Source organism: Geotrypetes seraphini, chromosome 7 (genome assembly GCF_902459505.1).
Source record: "Geotrypetes seraphini chromosome 7, aGeoSer1.1, whole genome shotgun sequence".
Taxonomy (NCBI): Eukaryota; Metazoa; Chordata; class Amphibia; order Gymnophiona; family Dermophiidae; genus Geotrypetes; species Geotrypetes seraphini.
Window position 1 is genome coordinate 56,492,920 of NC_047090.1, and position 23,222 is coordinate 56,516,141.

The window sequence follows — 23,222 nt, forward strand, 5'->3', positions numbered from 1 at the left end:
TCCTGAACCTCACACTAGCGTTGGTCAGGTGAGGTCCCAAAATATTGGGGGTGCTCAGGCACTCACAGAGCTAGCACCTATGATAACAGTTACCACCTCACAGTTCTACATGGCTAACAATTAAAAGGAGCTAGAATATATACCTAAGAATTACATAAAATAAAATTAAAAATTGGAAATGTACAAATCAATTACTAACATATATCTTCAAACAAAGTAGCACTAGCAATTAGTGTGAAAATGAATACAAAAAAGACCATCAGAATTTAATGAGCTTTGTTACAGCTTGCCACTAATTGCTAGTACTGTTTTATAAAAGGAGCCCAAAATTTTTAAAGAATGTATAAAAAAAATCTTTATAATTATAAGAATGCACAAGAAGGTTAGAAATCTCCATCCCAATTTTAGTTGCTTGAAATGCTAATAGTGATTCCTAAGTAAACCTCAGCATTTTTGTTATAATGCTGCTAAACATCGCTTCAAGAACTTGCAGTCATTTGCATTATTGTTGTGAAACCAGCAACTGGTTCATATTTATTCTACATTTTGTAAAGAAATTTGAATTGGAATACCTGTACCAACATGAAATAACATTGACCCTGAGGAGCTCAACAAAGAAAAAATTAAAAAAGCAAAGAGGAGGCAAGTGAAGCAATGTCTGGATCTATGCTGAAATATATGATGCCTTCAATATCATATATAGGTAATGAAGAAATTCTGAAGAAGTGCAAGCTAGCTCATCCAACGCATCTATAATAGAAACACAAGCTTCAGGTGACATTGGGCTGTTATTAATGAATCATCATTAATAAGAATCAGCAATGAGGAACAGAAAGGAACTGATAGCAGAGTCCATATCAACAGGGACTCTAGTAGAGAACAAGAGTTTGAATAAATGGCAACAAAAGATATTTTACTTTATTCTGATATTGTTGCTTGGTCAATACTGGTTCCAGATGACTTGAAAGATTAAGAAGGGAAGTGAACCTCTTCAGAATAAAGATGGACCTTTTAAAAAAAAATCTTTATTAATTTTCAAGACTAATACAAGTGGACCTTTTTCTGCAATTGAACAAGAAGGAATAAAGAGCAAAGCATGCAGTTGACATTTAACAATGTCATGGTTTTATAAATCTTTACCAAAGTTATTTTGTTTTTGCTGCAGACTGTCTGCAGATAATGAAACAAAAACTGGAACATCCATCTTTGTAACTGGCTTTAAAAACTAGTGGAAATAAAATCTTAGTCACTGAATATGAGAGATCTGAACATCTCTTCTGCTTAGAACAATGGAAGACCTTGACAATGGGACTGAAATTCCACAAAAAACTACTGATAAACTCCATTAAATGAAAATGAATAAAGAAAGAAAAAAATGGAGAGATATTTTACATTGTGTTTTGGATGCAATCATGTTTTGGCCAAACAAAACCTTCCTTTCTGTGGTCACAGAGAGGATATGACAGCAAACAAAGAAAATCTTTTAGAGTTTATAGAAATACTATCAAATTATGACCCAATTTTTAAGGAACATTTTGTAAAATCAAACATGCTATTCCTTCTGAAGGGAGATTGAGTTCATACTTATCTCAAAAAATTCAAAATAAATTCATTAATCTTATAGGAAATTATGTCAAAGAAAAGATGATGGTAGATATTAAAAAGCAAAATACTTTGGAATTCTTTTTGATAGCAAGAGAAGAGGGAGGATGTGGTACACATGGAATGAGGGGAGGGAAAGAGAAGGAGGGAATGGTGCACATGGATGGAGGTTAGGAGATGATACACATGGACGGTGGGGAAGGGAAGGTAAGAGGAGAGGGAAGAGATGGTGCAATGGAATGAGGGGAAGGAAAGAGGAGGGAATGGTGCACATGGATGGAGGTTAGGAGATGATACACATGGATGGTGGCAAAGGAAAGGTAAGAAGAGAGGGAGGAGATGGTGCATGTGGATAAAGGAGAAGGGAAAAGATGGAAAGATAGATAAATTTGAGATGGAGGCAGAGAAATGGAAGAAAGCTAAATATGAAAAATCAGTGCCAAAGATGGATGTAGTGCAAAAAGTGAAGGAGGAGGGGAAAGAAACAGCAAATGCGTAAGGAAGTCTTTGAAACAAGAGTTAAGAGCATAGAAGGAGCAAGATGATCAGAAAAATGAAATCACCAGATAACAAAGATAAGATTTTTTTTTTAACTTTAGTGATTGAAATATGGCAGTTTTGAAAATATATATATCTGTTGTCTTTATATTTTGGACTGATCAAGAAGAAATGCATTTCTTTCTATTTCTCTTGTGTTGTACTGTGTGCAGAGCCTGCCATCTTAGGGTTTTGTTTGTGGAAATTAGTACTTTTAGTTTGTGGGTCTGCATTTGAAAAGTATTAAGTTTTGGTGTTTTTTTTCTGTTTTCTGCATGTGACTGAAGCCAAGTGTTCTGGTAGGGATAGAAGTCGAGAAACTTTGATTGGTGGTCTTGGCCCCAAGTGAGCTGGTTGGCTAGAAGGTAGCTGATGCAAGGGAGTGCTGAAACAGGAGGGGGATACCAAAGTAGAAGTTAGCTCAGGGCACTACAGTTCCTTCAGCTGGCCCAGATTGCAGGTTCCATTTTGATAAGCCTGCCATACAGCACTTCTGTTAGCAGTTAGAAACCCTCCTTCAGGCTAGGACATGCAGGAGCAATCCTGTGCCTGTCCATCTCAAGATCACAGCCTCCCTTGCCTGTGATCTCACAATATTTATCCCTGTTCTTAGATGCCTTTCTCATACACAGCTCTGACTACATAGCCTTTCCCAGTACCATACAGGAGATTCAAAACACCATCCCTGGTGCCATGTGCTGAGGAAGCTGTATGTGATGATGGCTGGCTGTTGCCATTCCTAATGTCAGGTGCTGAGGAAGCTATACTGTATTGGCAGAGTATAGCTCAGGGCGGTACTCCCACAAATCTCTATGTAGCCCCACAAACTCCTGAAAAATGTTCTGTAACTTCCACTGTTGTTCCAGGCTCCTCTCCTTCACCTGAAGACCCTGATGAATGAGGTCTAGCTTTCTCTGCAATTGGGGAACCAAATGCTGGTTCTGGCACAAAACCTAGCCAGTTATGTTCACCACTTGGTTTCTGTGCTGCTCAACTCTTCAGGCTACCCCTGGCATTGCATTCTCTTCCTCTGGCTCAGCATCTTCAAAATCAGCTGGGGTGGGATATGCTCCCCTAACAGCTCCTCCTGTTCTTCCTGCTGCTGTTTTGATTAATCCATGGTGTTCCTTCCTGCATCTTCCTCTGCCACCACACCTATTGCTGGTGCTCCTGTACAGAAGGTTACCCCTTTGGCTGTATTCTGGGACTCTCGTCTCCTTCTGAGCCAAATCAATATTTGATAGCTGGTGCTTAGATGTTACCCATCACACCTCTCCTGACTGAACTCCTCCATGTGCATGTTGTCATTACAAATGATGAAGACTGCCACGGTATAGCCATGCACGTCCACTTATAATGAGAGGGAATGATGTGTTTTTAAATGCCAGGTATGTTTACTCAATATAATTGATTAATCCCAGAATACCATATACTTTCAAATAATTAAATAAACTCCATTTATATGAAATCACATTCACTCATATGAGTAAGCACAATATATACTGTGCAAAGTGCTCAGAAAATGGCTACCTATTATTAGCTCATTGTGCAATTTTTCATTCAAAGACAAGACAGCACCATTCTCTATCATCACATTTATTTTAAATGACCTTACAAAAGAAGGGAATAAAGTGCACTCATCTCATAAAGTTGTAATTCCTTTTTCTCTTGGAGTTGCGCAATGCATTGTCCGATGCTGTAACAAAGTTTTTTTATTTTATCTTCAACAAACGTGTATATTCTATGGTGCTACCATGTAGTCCCAACTGGGATCCCAGTTTCGCCTAAAGAGGCTTCCTCAGGGGTAAACTAAAAAATAATGTGAATTAACCTAAATAACAAAAAAGTAATTCGTAACATAAATTCAACACAGTCATCTTACATATTTTCATGGTGCATGCAGTGGAGACAGTACTGCCCTGCTTGCAACAACCACCAAATAGACGCCAAGATCTCATTGGTTAATTTATATACCATACGCTCCCTTTTTGTGCATTGTTATTCATCCTGCGCAGATCACATGTGCACGTCTTCTATGCGAAATACCCTCCCCAATAAGTTATTTTGCTTATAGTGCTTCTTCCCTTCAGAAATTGCACTTATAGGCAGCATAGATACTATTACTTGGGGAATTGGATAGAACATTTGTGTACAAGCAACCATAATGGGAGGTCTGTGGAAGAAAACTGAATGTTATGATCACAGTGATATCGCCAAGGTATCAGTGATAATCTATCACAGATTTATCCACTCTACTTCTCTATTTAAGCCTTGTGGGATCACTGTGTTCCACTGAAATATGAATCTTTGTTCACAGCATAACAGTTTGAGGCTAATATTACCACCTCGAGGAGTCTATGAGAGAATGGCTCACAGAGAGCCAATGTTCCACTAGGGGTGCTTCTCGTTTTTGTAACTGGATGTTACTGAGATATTCTCAATTCTGATCTTTATACTTCGTTTGGTACTGCCTATATAATACTTATCACAAGGGCATTTAATACAATATACAACTTGTGATGAAGTACAATTTTCTCTCAAGTAGCACCGCTATAGTTTCCCCAATACTGAGGTCTTACTTAACTGCTTGATATTAATACGGTCACAGATGCTCATCTTTGTGGGCAAAAATTAAACTAGTTTTTTTGCCAATTATTTTTTATCTGCTGATAGTTTTTTTGGCAAACATTAGTTTTTTGTTTTTGGTCTCAAATAAAACATCCGGTCTGTGTCCAGGATCCCAAGCTCCCTAGTCTCCCAACAATATTTATGATAGGAACAATGGTTACATTTCAAATGACATCCTTTTATTGTTTTATAGAAACATAGAATATGACGGCAGAAAAGGGCCTTCGGCCCAACAAGTCTGCCCACTCAAATAACCCTCCCCCCTAAGTTCTTCTTTGAAGTGAACCCACATGTTGATCCCATTTGTTCTTAAAGTCAGTCACGTTATTGGCCTCAACTACCTGAAGTGGAAGATCATTCCAACGGTCAACTACCCTTTCGGTGAAGAAATACTTCCTAGTGTCACCATGAAATCTCCCACCCCTGATTTTTAGCGGATGCCCTCTTGTCGCCGTAAGTCCTGTAAGGAAAAAGATGTCTTCTTCCACCTCAATTAGGCCAGTAACATATTTGAACGTCTCTATCATGTCACCCCTCTCTCTGATTTCCTCGAGAGTATAGCTGCAACTTACCTAGACATTTTTCATATGGGACATCCTTGAGTCCTGAGACTATCCTGGTGGCCAACCGTTGAACTGATTCTATTCTCAGCACATCCTTCTGATAATATGGCCTCCAAAAGTGCACACAGTATTCAAGATGTGGTCTCACCATCGACCTATACAGCGGCATTACCACTTCGGGCTTAGGCTGACAAAACTTTTCTGGATGCAACCCAGCATTTGTCTAGCCTTGGATGAGGCTTTCTCCACTTGATTGGCTGTCTTCATATCTTTACTAATGATTACTCACAGGTCCCGTTCTGGAATAGTTCTAGTTAAGGTCTCACCATTCAGAGTGTAGGTTCTGCATGGGCATCTGCTACCAAGGTGCATAGCTTTACACTTCTTGGCATTAAAATTCAGCTGCCAAATAGTAGACCAGTGCTCCAGTAAAAGTATGTCTTGTGTCATAGTGTCGGGCACGGTACTTCCGCCCAATATGTTGCATAATTTAGCATCAACGGCAAATAATGCAATTTTACCCCGAAGTCCCTGAGACAGATCTCGTATGAAGATATTAAATATGATTGGACCCAGGACCGAGCCCTGCGGTACTCCACTGTGCACTTCCGACTTTTCAGAGGGAATACCGTTTACCACCACCCTTTGATGTCTGCCACTGTCTTTAATCCATGCAGTTAATATTTCTCCTAGCCCCAACGAACTCATCTTGTTCAAAAGTCTACGGTGTGGGACGCTATCAAAAGCCTTACTGAAGTCCAGATACACTACATCTAGGGACTCTCCCTTGTCCAGTTGTTTTGTTACCCAAAGAAGCTGATCAGGTTGGATTGGCAGGATCTCCCCCTTGTAAATCCATGCTGGTGGGGATCCCTCAGTCTCTCATCATCCAGAACTGTATTTAATTTGTGTTTAATCAATGTTTCCATAAGTTTACACACTATTGACGTGAGACTTACTGGTCTGTAATTTGCAGTCTCTAACCTACATTCCATTTTGTGGAGCAGAATGACGTTAGCTGTTTTCCAGTCTAATGGAACTTTTCCCGTGTTCAGAGAAAGATTAATTGTAGAGTGAATATTGCTATAAGAAGTGACACACTTGTTTTATAAAAAGTTCAAAAATAAAACAAAAGTTATATAAAAAGTACAATAAATAGACAAAATATTAGGGTTTTTGGACCAGTGAATGAAAATAGAACTGATGAAGCTGACAAATGACATTCACAATATATCTGGAGCACGGTTTTCTGAGGTCCTTTCCCCTATTTAAGTAAAAATCATCACTTGTTCACCTGTTGGTGTTTTGATTGGCAAAAAAAGCTAACCTAACTTTATCTGCTTACCTATCCGGGTACCAGTCTGAATATTGCCAACCAATATATACCCAGATATTCAGCATGAGCCACTATCCAGATACTGATATTTTCAGCCAAACAGAGCGTGGGAATCGACTCTGGAGGGAGGTCTGAGAAGCAAACGTTGCAACCATTAGAGTGTTCGGAGAGAGAGAAGCAGCAGACCCCTGAAGTTTTCCTTAAATTAAAAGGTACTCTACTGAGGATACAGGTATTGTAATCCAGTCAGTGGGTCCCGGAACTGAGCTTGCACCCATGCAGAGACCTGAGGTCTTCAGTTTGGAAACATTATGGGATGCAATATCTAATTTACAACTTTCTTGAGGGACTCAGATGCAGCAACTTACAGCGGGCTACACAACAGTGGTGTCAGAAAATCTGGACATAAAAAATAGACTTATCTATTATGGAAAATAAGGTAGACGGAATGAGACTAGATTAAAAGTAATTGAAACACAAACCTCAACATGGATTAAGGACAGTGTAACTCTTCACTTTAAAATAGAAATGGAGAATGTGACCAGGAGATGTAATCTTTGGATTATAAATTTTCCAAAAGTATTTCCCATGACCGCACATGATATGGTCAGAAAATACCTAACTGAAATTTTGAAAGTGCCTGAGTCTTCCTATCCACCTCTCAAAAATTTATTATTTGCCTTCTAGAGTTAAAGTTCAAAATCCAAACCAGTAGAATTTGTCTGCTGATAGTTTGGATTTAATTCATTTCATTGAGAGGTCAGATAGTGAAGCCCAAACAACTTCCACGCTGCTGGGACAATTTGCTATTGATTCAGATAGGGAATGGATGCTTCAACTTTTTTTCAAATATAAAGTGTTCTATTTATGTCAAAAGTTATAAGACTGTATCCTGACGTATCACACTTAACCTAGAAAAGAAGAAAACAGTTTCTTATCTTGAGACCTGCAGCTGGGGGCAACGTTCATTTTGAGATACCTCTTCAAATGTGTTATGATTTACCATGGTAACAGATATGGTTTTTATGAACCTCAGCAGTTGTCGAAATTTATTTCTGGCAAAGTGTGTTCACTACGCGAGATCTGTTATTTCAATAACAGCTCAATGAAGTAATGTTCAGGCTCTATTCAGCCACATTTTTGTTTTTCCTTTTTTTTTTTTTTAAATAATTACTAGTGGATTATTTCAGTCAATTTGCAGTCCCACCTTCTATATTGGGGCCTAATTATACAAGCAGCTATACACCCAGCAGCTATACACCCGCCAGCAGCTATACACCCGCCGGAGGGAGGCACCGAAGGAAGGGAGGTCATGTTGACACTTAAGTTAAGACGCCATTTAGAGAATATAGGCATTTAAGGCCAAATTCTATAAACAGTGTCTCGACTGTAGGCGGCGGTACACATCCTATTGCTGTCTAGCCAGCCAATCGGAACACACGTAAAAAAAATTTTTAAAAACCCCTGCGGCATGCCGCCTACACTGTAGGTATCTGTTGCTGTTGAGGGAGATGCGTAGGGATGCTTAAGTTTGCCCAAGGCTGGGCGTGGTTTCACCTAAAGAGGCCTTGCGCGAGCTTAAGCAGCCCTAGGCATCTCCCTAGTGGCGCAATATGTAGGACAACAAAAAGCTGATCTACATTTCAAATAGACACAGCTGCTATGCTCATTGCGGCACAGAAATCTCACTACCGCGGTCAGCTGAGTGGCCACTGCAGGGAACTCCCCCCCTCCATGAAGTCAGCTGGCAGAAGGGATGCCCACTCCCTCCCGCCACCCCACCTGATGTCCAATCTCTCCTGCCACCGACAACATCAACCTCCTGAACCTCTGACACCCCCATCCAATTAGCAGGAGAGATGCCCACCCCAACTGCCGCCAGCCCTGTCTATCCCCTGAACACTTCCCAACACTCACCTGACATTCCTCAACACCCCTCGAAACTCACCCATAATTACACAACACTCATCCGACACTCACCTGACATTTCCCAACATATCCCTACTCTCCCTCACACCCCAACCCCCTGACACCTCCCAACCCCTTTAGGAGATGGCCAGCAAGGATGTCCAGTTCCTCCTACCGGCAGACCTTTCCCTTCCCTGTGCATTCTGGGATGCACTGGGGAGGTGCCTGGGCCAATCGGAGTCTTAGGCCTCCTTCCCAGTGCATTCTGGGATGCACTGGGAGTGGCCTAAGACTCCGATTGGCCCAATATCAAAGCTCTCTGCCAATGGCATACAAGCCTTTTATAAAATTACTTTTTAGGGCTTACTTCTGTGGGACTAACTACCAGTGCTCAAATGTTTTAAGGATAAATAAACATTAAAGTTTCTTTCTAATACAGAATAAACCCCATAACTCTTGCAAAGTACGTGGGAGGCATGTAAGAATAAGTACACCCTGCTTCTCCGACCCCGGTTAGCTGACCTGTGGCCTGACGTCGTCTACTAGTCTACCCCATACAGAACAGGCATCGCAGAGCGTGATTTCACCCCCAACACCCCTTTTATTAACCGCTGTCACTCAGGGAGCCGTTGCTAGGCTCCCTGCTCTGGGCATCGCGCCATTGGCTGTCCGGGAAGACTCTCTAACAGCCCATCCTCCTCTGGCGATTCTTAGGGACGAATATCACGTTGCAGTTATAGACGCATCGCGCGCGCACGTGGCTGCAAGCCCCTAGGCTGTTTAAACGTTTAGCTCTTTGGTCACAGACACTGCTTTCAGCGGCGGAGCACTACTGGTTGAACTCAAGCGTCAAGCCTCCGGGCCCTCCCCTTTTCTCACCACCCTCTTCCTAGAGGACTGCAGCCGCGGTTTCACGCGGAAAGTCGAGGGAAACAAAGACAGCCAATCATGAGCGGCAAGCGGGGAGGTGTGTGTGGGAGCTGCCGCTGTCCTCTGGGAGCGTCATTTCCGGTACCTGTCAGCTAGTCTCGCTGCCAGTCCCGCGGAGACAAACAAGGACGTGGGGGTCGGGCACTCGTCCGGTGAGAACTCTGGTCGCTGCTCCGCGGGAGGCAGCGGCAGCTGGCTCCCGCACGAGGTAAGGTGGCTCTCGTAATTTTTTGCTGCGAATGGGGGTGATGGGGGGGGAGAGAAAAAGTTGAGGGCGCGTGAACAAATCTGAGAAAGTAGCCGTAAAGTTGTCCCGCTGACACTTTTGCTGCGAACGAGGTTGCCGTGTAGTAAAGGCGCATGGATGGGCACCTGCCAGATACATTGGAAATTGCCACTGGTTGGCTGCCAAAATGCTCAGTAGTCTGCCCGGGTGGGTGGAGTGCCCAGTTGTCATTTTGCCCCAGGGTTACTGTAGCATTTCAGACTCATAAAAAGGCTGCCTTGCTGCTTTTTATAGCAGTGTAGAGAGCAGGTGCTGAAGCTTTGTGTGTGTGTGTGTTGCCAGTACCTTGGGCACTTCCATCTGGAGCGCTTTGTATTGAAGCTGGATTTGCCTTGGATCCTATTAATGTCTTTAATAAGTGTCATACTTTGGCTGTTGTAACAGTTTGTTCTCCTTCCCTGGAAGTCCTGCATAAGCTGATTGTGGCAGAGTACAAGAGGACTGAAGCCCAAAAAGGAGCAGAGTATGCCTGGTCCAGTGGCGTACCTAGGGTATATGGCACCTGGGGCCCATCATTTCTTGACACCCCTCCCCCCCATGTAAAAAAATATTTTTTGTAATAACCATGAAAAATAAATGGTCATAATAGAAACAGGCACTGAAAATTTTCTTTTATTGAACCTCATATATGTAACCATTAATCCAAACATAACATAAATTATGTCTGAATTGTCATGACATCAGAAGTACATATGGAGTAGTTGCAGGTGATGCTTGGGACAGTTCTGATTGTGTTAGTTCGGTTTTATGTGTTTTTGAATAAAAGGGTTTTTATTTCTTTTTTGAAGGTTTTGTAGTCTGTGGTCGAGGTCAATAGATTGTAGAGTTGGGGGTTGAGTGTTAGGAGGTTGTCGAACAGTTTTTTTTCTTTTGACGATTTTGGTTGGAGGGTGTGTGAATGGTGCGTGAGTTCTCCTATGTCTGGTTGAAGTGGAATTAATTATTTAGCTGAAGAAATTAGTAAACCCCCCCCCATTCCACACACATTAATTCTCTTCCATTTTTGTTCCAATTCTAAAAAACACTGATAAGTTCCCAGAAAAAAAATACATTAAAATAAGAAGTGAAAACAAAGGCCCCTACAGATGAGAACATAACATAAGAATAGCCTAACTGGGTCAGACCAATGGTCCATCATGCCCAGTGGCCCATTCTTATGGTAACCAATCCAGGTCATTAGTACCTGGTCAAAACCCAAAGAGTAGCAACATTCCATGCCACCGATCCAGGGCAAGCAGACACTTCCCCCATGTCTTAATAACAGACTATGGACTTTTCCTCCAGGAATTTGTCCAAACCTTTCTTAAAATCAGCAATGCTATCTGCTTTTACCATAACTTCTGGCCACTTCATTTTTAAGCTTAGTTCTTTCCTTCCAAACAGAAACCTTGCTAGATGTCAAATACAGAAAGAACAAGGTAAACTTCACAAGGACTTAGCTGTGCAGGAAATGTGAATCTCCTCATACACCCACCATATAGTGCAAAAATGTGCAAAGATCTGTTTTTTTTTTTCTTTCGATCACTACATAGTCTAATGCCACACAAGCAGCGCTGTTACAAACATATTCTGAAGGTCAATGCTAAGGTTAACAAAGTTTCCTTCCTTGGACCACAAGGAGATACTGACAAACCACTAGAAGAGATCCCAAAACAACTACCCAGGCACAACACCCAAAGACCCACTCAGTGTGTGAACCAGTTGAGTGGAGTGGACTAACTGGGAGGTGGAAATGGGCCCAGAGTTTGCTCAGCAGAATTTCCCAGACCACCTCTTCCTCTCAACACATTGACACGCTGCGGCCACCACCATTAGGAACACCTCAACGGGTAGGCCAGTAATGCTTATAAACTTTATAAAACACATTATTATATTTTCTTATAAAGCACATATTTTAATTGAACTCTCTGACATCCTCAGCCTTGCCATTCACAAAAATAGAAGGAAGAAAAGTTCCCATTTCCTGCTGTCTCATGTCCCCGGCCTATACAATATTTTTCTTCTGCAGACCCTTCAAAAGTCTGACCAAATCCTCGTTTCACTTGCATTATAAAGTACTGAGGATGCCATCTCTCTCCAATCCCAGGCCCTAAAGTCTAAGACAGTAGTGCAAACTAGTGCTGCCCAATTCAAGAAAAAAAAATTTTTTGATTCGATTCAGCCTATTGAATTGGTTTTTCGATTCAACTTTCCTGCCCAATTGGGTGTTTGTTGTTTTTTTTTAAACATCCTGATGGGTTTATTTTATAGCTTTTTCACCCCCCTTTGGCTTCTCCTAACCACACTGGTGCTGTGGTGTAAATAAAATAAAGAAACAAAAAGGACTTTTCCTCTCTGTTAAATCCTAGCTCACGTTTGCGGTCTAACACCAGCTCTGGCAGGATACACATTTCAAATCTGACATATTGTAATCACAAAACAGAAAATAAAATTAGTTTTTCTACCTTTTGTTGTCTGGTTATTTTTCAAATCTTGTTGGTCCAAGGCTCTGGTTGTCTTCTGATAACTTGCTTGCCAGGGTCTCCTTCTTCCTTCTTTCTGCATGCTAACCATCCATCTGCCATCTCTGTCCTCCCCGTTTCCCTTCCCTCCCCAGGAGGTCTGGCATCTATCCTTTTTTCGTCTCCCTCCACAGATCTATCTTTTCTTATCTACCCTTTCATCAAGCATCTCTCCCTCCTTCCCCACCACCCCAGGGTCCACCATCTCTCCCTTTCTTTTCCCAACTACCCTCCTATCCAGTATCTCTATCCCCCCCTCCACACCATCCCTTGTGTCCAACTTCTCTCCCTTTCTGTTCTTTCCCTCTCTAAAAACTATGGTCCATCATCTCTCCCTCTTCTCTATTTTCAGACCCATTATTTCTTCCCACCCAAAGTCCAGCATATGCGCGTCTATTTGAACCCCCTCATTCCCTCCGTGTATTTCTACACCAGGGCCCCCCTCCCTGAAGGCCTGTCCCACCCTTAAAGGTCGGCATTCCCACCCCTGAAGGCCTGCATGCACCCCCCTAAGATGGCCTGCACCCCCCTTGAAGGCCTGCCTGCCTGTCCTCCCCCTGAAGGCCTGCCTGCCTGATCCCCTTGAAGGCCTGTTCCCCCCTTGAAGGCATGCCTGTCCCCCCCCCTTGAAGGCCTGTCCCTCCCTTGAAAGCCTGCCTGCCTGTCCCCCCCCTTGAAGGCCTGTCGCTCCCTTGAAAGCCTGCCTGCCTACCTGATCCCCCCCTTGAAGGCCTATCCCCCCCTTTGAAGGCCTGCCTGCCTGTCTCCCCTTTGAAGGCCTACCTGTCCTCCCCCCCTTGAAGGCCTGCCTGCCTGTCACCCCTCCCTCACCCTTGAAGGCCTGCCTGCCCGCCCCACCCCGAAGGACCGCTCGCCCCCCCTGGCCTCCCTGCACCACCTGAATCAGGCCCTGAGGGGGTGCTCCCGGTCTTGAGTTCAGTCCCCCCCCCCGAAGGACCGTTCGCCCCCATGGCCTCCCTGCACCACCTGAATCAGCCCGCAGCGGGATCGCGATGTCAGCGATCCCTTCGCTGCTTCCTCCGCCGCGGTCCCGCCCCTTCTCTGACATCAGAGGAGGGGAGGGGCGGGACCGCGGCGCAGGAAGCAGCGCCGAAGCAGCTCAGGGATCGCCAACATCGCAATCCCATTGCGGGCTGCTTCATAGGTGGTGCAGGGAGGCCAGGGGGCCGAGCGGTCCTTCGGGGGTGGGGGGACTGAAGGGCAAGCCCAGGAGCACCCCCTTCAGGGCTGGCACCCGGGGCGGACCGCCCCCCCGCCCCCCTTTAGTACGCTACTGGCCTGGTCTTCAAACAAACCACACTTTAATAGCAATTGAATGTATATAAAACATACTACAGTAATTTGGAGATAATCATATGATGCAACACGGGCTGTGTTTTGGCTAAAAAGTCTGTCTCAGGAGTCCTAAAAAACATAACATAATAAAAGAGGACATGACATAATAAACAAGAATCATATGATATAAAATGTGTACAAAATTACTGCCATTGTGTGTTTAAGCTTTTTGGAGATGATGTTAGGACAGACACCCAGTGTGTGTATGTGTGTGTTAGAGCTAGGTTACATGAGTACAATAGACTATAATGACTAGATTATAAAAGAGAACTGTTGATAGCAGTGAGCTGGAAAAGTGAATGCTAACGTTAAAAAAAAAAAAAAAAAGGCGGGATAAGCTATTAGATTTTTTTTCTTTGGTTTGCCTTCCATTAGGTTGTATAATGTTAAAATTGACAGTAAATCCATTTCTTGAATCTGACTATACCACGGCGACGAAGCCTACTTATCTTTTGCATGCCTGCCAGGTTTCTCCTACTCTTTTTAATCACTGAGCTGGAAAAAAAGGGTGGTGGATTCAGTGGCGTACCTAGCATATGTGACACCTGGGGCCCATCATTTTTTGACAACCCCCCTCATCTATATGAAAAATATGATTTTTAGTAACAATCCACATATCGCACAACAAGAGTGTACCTAGGAAAAAGCAGTATCTTAAACACTGCAGCGAGCACTAGAATAGTGTTCTTCAACCTTTTTACACCTATGTACCGGCGGAAATAAAATAATTATTTCGTGGACCGGCAAACTACTAAGACTGAAATTTTTTTCAAAAACCATCGCCGCCCCGTCCCCGTGAGCTTGGTCCCACAAACCATCTGATCCCATCCGCACAAGCCTCAAATAGTTATGATTTTATATTGAACATATTTTATTAAAGTATAAAAAGGGGGGTCACGTGACGCTATGAGCCAGTGAGGACGTGTCTCACATCGGCTCCGGGCCCCAATCCACTCTAATTAGCCTCAACAACTTAAAATTCGTCCTGGCCGGGTCCCCTGCAGATGCCCAGCATCGGGCTTCGATGGAGCAATACCTGACCCGATCGCAAGAGATGACGCGATCGAAAACAGTGAAAGCTGGGAAGCAAAAAGTTAATCCGGGCGCGACCAAAATGGCGGCCGCATCGGGGACGGCAGTGTCGGAGTTCACAGATACCGCGCTGACCGAAATCAAAACGGCGGTGACCCAAGCGCTGGGACCACAGTTGGAGGCTTTGACTGCCAAACTGACCCGCCTGGAACAACTCTTAACAGACACTACAGCCCGCACAATGGAACTGGAACATCGGGTGTTTGCATCAGAGGATACCATAAACTCCCATGAACTGGATATAGCCACTCTGCAGGAATCTGTGCATAGACAGGCTGAAAAAATTGATGACCTGGAAAATAGGTCCAGACGCAGTAACTTGCGGTTTCTGGGAATTCCAGAACTGATTCCTGATGCGAACCTACCTGCGGAACTGGAGAGCTGGCTTGAGTTGGAATTCCCGGAAGCTATGGAATCTGGCACACTGTGCCTGGAAAGGGCTCATCGCTTGGGTAGGAGGCCAGCTCAGGAAGACAGACCGAGAGTAGTGATAGCAAAATTCCTGAACTACAGACACAAAGCAGCAGTTTTGCACCAATACCGGGTAAAAAAAGATACCTTAAGGATGCGAGGATCAGCTATTCGCATTAGCCAAGATTACTCGACGACCCTTACTGAAAAAAGAAAAGGATTTTATCCACTTTGTAAACGCCTGGAGGACCTTAAACAGCGTTTTCTGTTTCTCTATCCGGCTACCCTGAAAATCCTGCATGCAAGTACATGGCATTCCTTTACAGAGGCTCCCGAAGCAGCTGACTTCATCAACACCCGACTGGGATCCCAGGGAGACCCTCCTTGAGGATCATAACATGTAACTGTATTGGGTTTGGCTGGGATGAACTTTCATGAATATAGGTTTGAATATGTTGTTATGTTGAGGCTTTCCTTTATGAGACAGTATTCCTGTTGTTTGACGGATTGGGGCTCCGTAGGTGTCTCCTCGGACCTCTTGCATATACCTCCGGGATATGCTAGTTGGGAAAGCTGGGGATATGGGGGGAGGGGTTGGGCTAGATGGGGGGGGATGGGAACAGCCTAGGAGGGAAGAAAATGTTTCAGTTTTGTGTTTTTCAGGGGTCAGTTTAGATATTTCTATACTATGTTTACAATTGCTTTTACTGCAAGATGATTGGTTCTTTATGCTGACCGCTTGGGGGAGGCTGGGCGCCCAGGCGTGGGTTTGGAATTTTACTGTCACCATGCAGTTTATAGGGGGTACACATGGGAGATAGCACACTACGAATCATTTCCTGGAACGTTGCCGGTATAACATCTCCTGTAAAGAGGTCTAAAATCCTGCAACATTTGAAACGCCACAAGGCGGACTTGGCCTGTTTGCAGGAGACTAAATTGACTGCTGAGGAGCATGAAAAATTGAAGCGGGGATGGGTAGGATCTGTTTTCCATGCCTCCTCTGCAGGCAAAAGGGCTGGAGTTTGCTTGCTGATTCGAAAGGGTTTAAAATGTGTAGTCACTTCCTGTCATAGAGACACTCAGGGTAGATCATTGCTGTTACACATAACCTTGCAAGGTGCTGACTTCCGATTACTGATAACATATGGGCCTAACAATTACTCAACCACATACTTTAATTCGTTGATTACTCTAGGACTTATGGACACTTCAGTTCCTCTTCTGATGGTTGGGGATTTCAATCAAGTCCTGGATGCCTCCCTTGATCGTACCAGAATGTCTGGATCTCCAACTGCAACCGACACTAGGGGGCTACCCTTCTTGTGTAAATCACTGGGCATGGTAGACCCTTGGCGTCTACTTCACCCGTTCGAACGAGACTACACACACCAATCACGAGCTCATGGAACCTTTTCCCGATTAGACTATATACTAATAACTGAATCCTTGTTCTCTCGAGTAACAGAGGCGACGATAGGACCATTAGCCTTATCCGATCATTGTCCTATTTGGTTGGATATATCCTGGACTGCTCCCCATTTGGGGAGCTTCCGGTGGAGATTTCCCTCCTATCTGGCAGAAGATCCTTCTTTCCAAACATATTTACGATCTAGCTGGGAAGATTTTTTAAAAACCAATGGGCAACATGTACAAACCCCGGATCTATTTTGGGACACGGCCAAGGCAGTACTTAGAGGGGTGATAATTTCTTATGTATCAGCTCGCCGCAAGAGAATCGCCCAAGGTATTATTAGGCTAGAGAAGCGATATACTCAATTGAAAGCCCGATATCTTCAAAATCCGTCTCGTCTGCTCCGTGAGGACATGCACTCAGCACAAGTAGCTTTGAATGCACTGCTACATGAAAGGGTCAAGCGTTCACTGTTGTACAGAAAATATAGGTTTTACCGTTATGGTAATAGAACCGGCAAGTTGTTAGCCACGCTGACTAAGAACTGGCAAGATGACCGCTATATTCCCCGGGTAAAAACGGGGGCACACTCTTACCATACTAAACCATCAGATATAGCTGAAGCGTTTTATCAACACTTCTCTAAATTCTATGCCAGCCCTACAACATCTATGGGCCCTGATGTCCTAGATTATTTGGAAGACGCGGGTATGCCTAGATTCACAGACCTGCAGAGATCAACCTTAAATAGACCCATTCAGGGCACAGAGATACAAAAAGCAATCAAACAGCTAAAATCTTATACTGCCCCGGGGCCAGACGGGTTTTCCACTGAATTTTACAAAATGATGTCTATGCAGATATGTGAACCTCTCTTGGGCTATTATGTGGTGGCATTGGAGAAGGGCTGCTTTCCATCACACGCCAATACGGCCACCATAACCTTAATCCCTAAACCGGGCAAACCTAAGGACGAAGTTGACTCTTACCGTCCGATATCCCTCCTGAATGTCGATATAAAAATATTGGCTCGCCTGTTGGCAAATCGACTAACTCCTCTCTTGCCGCAAGTGATATCCCAGGCCCAGGCTGGATTCGTCCAGGGCCGCCACTCGGTAGTGAATGTTAGAAGGGTGTTGTTGGCAATATCCAGAGCCCAACAAGCGTCCAACCCGGGCATATTGGTCAGTCTAGACGCTGCAAAGGCCTTTGACCAAGTGGATTGGTCATACTTATTTAAGGTATTGGAATACATGGGAGTGGGGGGTTGGTTTGGGTCTTCCTTGCGGGTGTTATACTCTTCCCCAAAGGCTTCCCTTCTGGTAAATGGTTTTTTGACACAACCGTTTAACATAGGTAGGGGCACTCGTCAGGGATGTCCATTATCCCCACTACTATTCCTTCTTTATCTAGACCCTCTAATACGAACCATATTGAAGGATGATGTTCTGGTCGGGCTGAGGGAGGGCTCCTCTCAGATATGAGTGCTGGCATTTGCAGACGACATATTACTCACACTAGCTCAACCACATAGTTCCCTGAAACGTGCCTTGGAGATCTTGGATGAATTCCACATATATTCTGGCCTGACGTTGAACAAACAGAAATCTCTAGTACTTCCTTTACAACCCTCGCTGTGCGATTCGTGGCCCGGCCCCTTTCCTCTAGTTTGGGCCCCATCATCTATCCGATACTTGGGTATCCACATACCGAGGGATTTGACCACGCTCTATTCACTTAATGTTAAGCCAATGCTTACCCAAACTACACAACGATTGCAGGCCTGGAGATCCTATCCACTGACACTAATGGGCAGGATTGCTCTATACAACATGATGATGATTCCACAGTGGCTCTATGTACTACAAACTTTACCAATTTTTTTATTGCACAAACATATCCGGCTTCATCATCGTGCTTTATCTCGATTTTTATGGGGAGGCAAGAGATCCCGAATCACCATACACAATTTAACTCTACCTATCTCTCAAGGGGGTCTGGGTCTATTACACCTGGGGAGGTTTAATGAGGCTTGTTTGTTGCGGCACTTAAATGACTGGTTCTGTGAAACATCCCACTTTTCAGCTACAGAGGTGGAATGTTTGGCACATGTCCCATACCATTTCAGTTATATGTTACATGTTAAGTGCCTTCCTAAACGGGACAATAATTATGGTGATGTGTTTCTCCTCCTCCTACGTAGGCTTTGGAGGACTCTCTGCCGGCGTTTAGCCGTTAGATCCGATGTGACACCATATCTCCCGGTGGCTGGTAATGGAGATTTTCTCCCGGGTATGGATCTGGGTGCCCAGGCCTGGTGGACCGGGAGGGGTCTATTTTATTTATTTCATGTACTGCAATCTAACGGACAATTACAATCTTTCCAAATGTTATGTGATTCTTCTATAACAAAGCCTGCGGACTGGTTCCAATATAAACAGCTACATCATTATGTCAGTACTTTGTCAGGCACGGCCTTGACTGGAACTATCCGGGACAGATTGTCGGAAGCCTTTTGTCTAACTGCTCAGGAACCCATACCACTACGTTTCCACCACAGATTTCTACAGGAATTGGCTGGAGAAGTGGACTATGCTTTATTGGCCTCTAAATGGACACAAGATTTGCAGATTACTATTTCGGTGGACATGCTAAAACGGAGTTTTTCAATGGGCATGAAACTACAGCTCTCAGTAGCAGAAAAAGAACGATACTACAAGTTCCTAGTCCGGGCTTATTTTGCTCCTGTCCGGGCGTTTCGGGCACATGTCAGTCTTACTGATTGTTGCTTGAAGTGTGCGGCCCCGAAAGCCTCTTTGGGTCATATGTTCTGGCACTGTCCGGGCGTACAGGCTTACAGGAAACGTATCTGCCTGCATGTACAATCCATCTGGAACTGCACTTGGATACCTACTAATACATACTTATTCACGTTAAAACTTACCATGAAGCCCATCCGACCAGGTGCTGCGGCGTTTGCTAGAAAGACCATCTTCGTAGGACTTAAAACTATACTTCAATGCTGGTTGTCGCCACACACGCCAACGGTTTCCCAGTGGCGCACGCAAATGATCCAGTTGGCAGGTTATGAACGATTATCCATTGCAGATATGAACTCTAAGGCTGGTATTTTGTACCTACGCTGCTGGGTACCATTCTGTTCCACACTAACACCGGTTGTACGCAGTAGATTGTTGAATTGACCTAACTGTAATAGAGGCTGTTCCCATGGGGGGTGGGAAGGTGGGGGGGGGGATTGAGGGGGGATGGGGGTTGGAGGGTGGACATATTGGGTACAGTAGTGATGTTTAGGTAACTTGCTTGATGATCTGGCTGATCTTGTTTCTGTTTATGTATAAAACCTAATAAAATTGTTTTAAACATAAAGTATAAAAAGAAACAATATTCTATACAATTGTCATTTTATAAATACAAATAATTAGCTCGTGGCTCCTTTCCTCGCTATGCTAACGAGGCCTTGGTTACGTTGTTATTGAAGCTGGGTAAGGCGGCAGATGACCCGGGGTCTTACCGCCCGATCTCTCTACTTAATGTGGATTTAAAATTGTTCTCTCGTATTTTGGCCAATCGTCTGGCGCCACTCCTCCCTTCAGTTGTCCATGAGGACCAGGTTGGATTTGTTCGGGGTCGGCATTCAGTTCGCAATGTGCGCAAGGTCCTCTTTGCGCTGGCTCATTGCCAGGAATTGCGTATTGACTCGCTGTTTGTTAGCCTAGACGCCTCTAAAGCATTTGATAGCGTTAACTGGTCCTTCTTGTTTCCTACACTTGAACATGTGGGTTTGGGGGGGTTTTATCTTAGTGCTATCCGTTCCTTATATTCTAATCCGAGAGCGTCTATCTTGGTGAATGGTCTTCGCACAGATTCCTTTCCTATCTTTTAAGGGACTAGACAGGGTTGCCCCCTGTCTCCTTTGCTTTTTCTGCTCTTTTTAGAACCCTTACTTTGTACTTTGCGCCACACCGATGAGGTGCGGGGCCTTCGGGTCGCGAGTGAGTCCTTGAAGACGCTGGCCTTTGCGGATGATATGTTTTTAATCTTGACTAACCCTGAGGTTTCTCTGCCCCTAGCACTAGATCTTATTTTGGAATTTGGTTTTCATTCTGGCCTATCCCTGAATTTAGATAAGTCTTTGGCTTTGCCTTCACGCCCGGCTGTTCGTACGTCTTGGCGGGGTTCCTTTCCTTTGCGGTGGGCGGAGTCTGAGCTTCGCTACTTGGGGGTCCACATTCCTATGGATCTCGCTCGTCTCTACTCCTTAAATGTTGGTTCTTTGTTTTCTACCTTTGGGACCCGGTTACAGTTGTGGAAGGGTCTTCCTCTTTCTTTGCTGGGACGGGTGAGTCTTTATAATATGCTCGTTGTACCACAGTGGCTTTACATTTTTCAGGTTCTTCCCCTTTATTTGTCCTCTGCTGATGAAAAACGTCTTGAGCGCCTGGTGCAACGGTTCCTCTGGCTGGGCAAGCGTGCTCGCCTCCCCTATAAGAGGGCGGCCTCTCCTTGGTATAAAGGTGGTTTGGGGTTGTTGAATATTCGTTTCTTAACGATTGCTTGTGGCATGCGCCACATCAATGATCTCTTTAGCGGCACCTCCACGTTTACTAACACCTCTTTGGAACTTTCTTGCTTTACCTCTACCCACTTTAGTGCGTTTCTTCACTCTTCTTTGCTTTCTAAATGGGAATCTGCGCCCAGTGCGTTATTGCATTGCCCTCTCCGTCGGGCCTGGCACTGGGTCTGTAGGTTTCATTCCCTTAGCTCTACGGTCTCTCCCTTTTTACCCTTACGCTATAATGCACGCTTCCCTCCTGGGGTGGACAATGTTAGCTTTGTGTGTTGGGAAGCAAAGGGGATTTGTTTCTTGTTTCATTTGGTTGATGATGAGGGTCTAATCAAACCCTTTGATCTGCTTTGCAAAGAATTTGCTCTTCCTCGCACAGATGTCTATGCCTACCTTCAGATTCGCCATTACATTTCCTCCTTGTCGAGTACCCATCTTTCAGCCTCCTGTCAGGAATCGTTGATGGAGGCCTTTACATTTGGTTCCCAACAGCCTGTCCCATTGAAATTTCATCATAGACATCTGAAGGACGAATCCCCTCTGCTTGATTGTCTCAAATTGCGGGATGCTTGGGTGGGGGATTTGAATATGAAATTCTCTGAAGATGTAATTTTGCATGCTATCAAAAAGCTACCTTTGTATAGTAAATATGCAACATTGTGGGAACAACATTACAAATTGACTCTCCGTTTGTATGTTTCTCCTCGGAGAGCTTTCCTGGCGGGACTCTGCTTGACTGCGGACTGCTGGTGCTGTGGAGCTTAGGATGCAGGTCTCGGCCACATGTTTTGGTCTTGTCCATCAATACAGGCATTCTGGGATGCTGTTTTTCTTTTTGTAGATACCACTTGGAACATTACTGTTCAGAGATCTGCCTTGGTGTTATTTGGTGCCTCCTTGCATTTTCATCCCCGTCGGCCTGGGGCCTCTACATTCCTTCGTTGGACTGCAGTGATTGCCATTAAATGCATTTTGCTAAAGTGGATGGAAGCTGAGGCACCGGACTATTCCCTCTGGCGTAGTCACATGATTATATTGCTTTCCTGGGAATGGAGGGGAGTTCAGGACATTTCATCCTTGCCAGGACGGGCTTTTCAGCAGATCTGGGAGCCTTTTTGGTCAACATTGTCTCCGGTGGCTTGTAGTCGCCTTTTGAACTGTTAGCCCCTGGTATTTGTTCCTTCCCATGTTATTTTGTTTTGTTTGACATCAGTGAGAGTGGAAAGGGGGGAGGGGGGTGGGTTGGGGGTTGGGGGTTGGGTTGGGGTGGGTGGGCTTCTTGGATTTGTTTGCAAAAAGGGAGCGGCTTTGTTGTTCTCTGTCCTTGTTGCTGATTGTTTTTTCTTTTGGTGCTCAATAAAATATTTGACGATAAATATAAATAATACAGGGCAAAGATCAACAAAACCCCTGTCTCCCCTCCCCTTCACATATATCCCCTCTACTATCAAGAAAACTGAATAAGCCAAATTATTACAGAATGCTACACAAATATCATGTAACAGAATACCACAGTCACACATGACAGGAATGGTGTTATGGGGAATGGAACTAGGGCAACTGCCCCCTGGTCAGAGAGAGAGCCCTAGGCCAGCTGGAAGCTAAAGAAGCACTGCCTGGGCTTTGCACTCCCCAGTTATGTCTAGCAAGATACATATTTCAAATCTGATATATTTGAATCACAAGATAGAAATAAAATTATTTTTTTCTACCTTTTGTCGTCTTTGGTTTTTGCTTTCATTGCCTTTTCACTCTCTTCTATCCAGCGTCTGCCCTAAGAACATAAGAATTGCCACTGCTGGGTCAGACCAGTGGTCCATCATGCCTAGCAGTCCGCTCACGCGGCGGCCCTCTGGTCTAAGACCAGCACCCTAACTGAGACTAGCCCTACCAGCGCACGTTCTTGTTCAGCAGGAACTTGTCTAACTTTGTCTTGAATCCTTGGAGGGTGTTTTCCCCTATAACAGCCTCTGGAAGAGCGTTCCAGCTTTCTACCACTCGCTGGGTGAAGAAGAATTTCCTTACGTTTGTACGGAATCTATCCCCTTTCAACTTTAGAGAGTGCCCTCTCAT

The 23,222-nt window shown here is 44.4% G+C and overlaps 1 protein-coding gene across 1 annotated transcript in view; it reads left to right on the forward strand.

Moving 5' to 3' along the window:
* The first annotated feature begins 9,067 nt into the window (after nucleotides 1–9,067).
* Nucleotides 9,068–23,222, forward strand: part of PPARA (peroxisome proliferator activated receptor alpha) — a 175,359-nt gene continuing 161,204 nt past the window's right edge. Inside the window, exon 1 of the mRNA XM_033953295.1 lies at nucleotides 9,068–9,712. The gene's annotated coding sequence lies outside the window, so the exon portion shown is untranslated. The remainder of the gene's footprint in view (nucleotides 9,713–23,222) is intronic.